Below are 1,445 nucleotides of genomic sequence, written 5' to 3'. Positions count from 1 at the left end.
AATAGAATATATCCTACACCCTCGGGAGCCCGCTCGCTGGCTCTCTACGATTGTAGACCTCTCATACTACCATTTACACCCAACACTCTATATGCTTACCCATTACCTGTTGACAGATAGAGAATTAATACTCACTAGGGTGTGTCTCAGATAAGATATTTATGTCATTGCCGACAGACGGAATTGAACCCCCAACCTTTCGATTACAAAACGAATGCTCTACCTATTGAGCTACGTCGGCATATCTCTTACTATCTAGACAGAACGGTTATAAGTACGACTTGGAGGCTATGATATCCCAGTCACTTGTGGACTAGGGGACCCCTACTGTCGGGAGATAGTTCAGGCTACGAATGGGACTATTTGTACTAGATAACTTCAATAGACTAACTAGAAGAGAGGTATGTGATCTTATTTCGTTAGAAGTTTTCATTAAGTCAGAAGTTATTTATTCAGCTATGACTATATCACCCACCGCCTAGAAGGAAGACTCCGACGGTGTAATGGCAATATCTTGATTGAAGTATTTTTACTGTCGTAGAGTATAAATGAGGAAGGAGAAAATCGATGATTCTTAGATAAGTTGGAGATGAAGATGTGAACCTTAAGACTAAGATTCCATGTAAGATAGAATGGACTCTTCTACGAAGATGAGTAAGTGAAAGGTTGGACTCTAACCTGGAGACCCAGAGGGAGAAGTAAAATAGAAAAAATATAAACTAGTGTACATAGGTTGGTTAGTAGTATCTCTCTAAAACAGGATACTTTTTGCATTCGGACAACTAAACTACAATTTTAGACTCTCCACCTTTTATGCTATTGTCCCGAAGGGGTACCGAAGGTGCCTGTAGGAGGGTCCCAGGGGAGACCCTCCACCATAGCATCCCCCTACGGGGTTATGCTATTTTAAGGGCTGCCAAATTTAACACGCTAAGAAGGATTCAGTGCATATCTTTTAATTTAGACCTACTCGTGACTATTTGTTGATCAAACGATGACATTTGCACCAGAGGCTTCCTTGATCATACCGTCAAGTAAATATATTATTTAATCAACCTACTCTTATATAAAGAAGATCATACACTAGACATGTTTATAATTATTAATTTTAGTAGGGGTAGATACTCCTGATGATGTGGTCTAGTCCTTACATAGATCCCTCACCACCAAGTTGTGAAGGATGCTCTTTTTTTATCGGTGGAGAGCTCCTTTTATTTTAACGGTCTATCTCATCTATCGAAACAGTCTTTTTCACTTATCGTTGCTGGGGTTGAACCCACACCTTCTCTCTTTATTTGTCTACCTTGATGATTATATTGGTATGTCTCAATTTATATCTAGCTGCGGTCTTAAAACACTGATATTCCCTTATTGAAACTCTATGGGTTACTTGAGATGATGTTTCATATATGGTAGTAAAATAGACTATCTAGGGAAGAGCTAGA

The 1,445-nt window shown here is 39.2% G+C and overlaps 1 non-coding gene across 1 annotated transcript; it reads right to left on the bottom strand.

Annotated features, from left to right (window-relative positions):
• Positions 1–168: 168 nt before the first annotated feature.
• On the bottom strand, positions 169–241 carry SARC_30055. Its single transcript has one exon. It is a non-coding gene; the product is annotated as a tRNA-Thr (tRNA).
• Positions 242–1,445: the final 1,204 nt, after the last annotated feature.

The sequence above is a fragment of the Sphaeroforma arctica genome (assembly GCF_001186125.1).
Source record: "Sphaeroforma arctica JP610 unplaced genomic scaffold supercont1.146, whole genome shotgun sequence".
NCBI classification, from domain to species: Eukaryota; class Ichthyosporea; order Ichthyophonida; genus Sphaeroforma; species Sphaeroforma arctica.
This window is presented reverse-complemented; position numbering and strand designations above follow the sequence as displayed.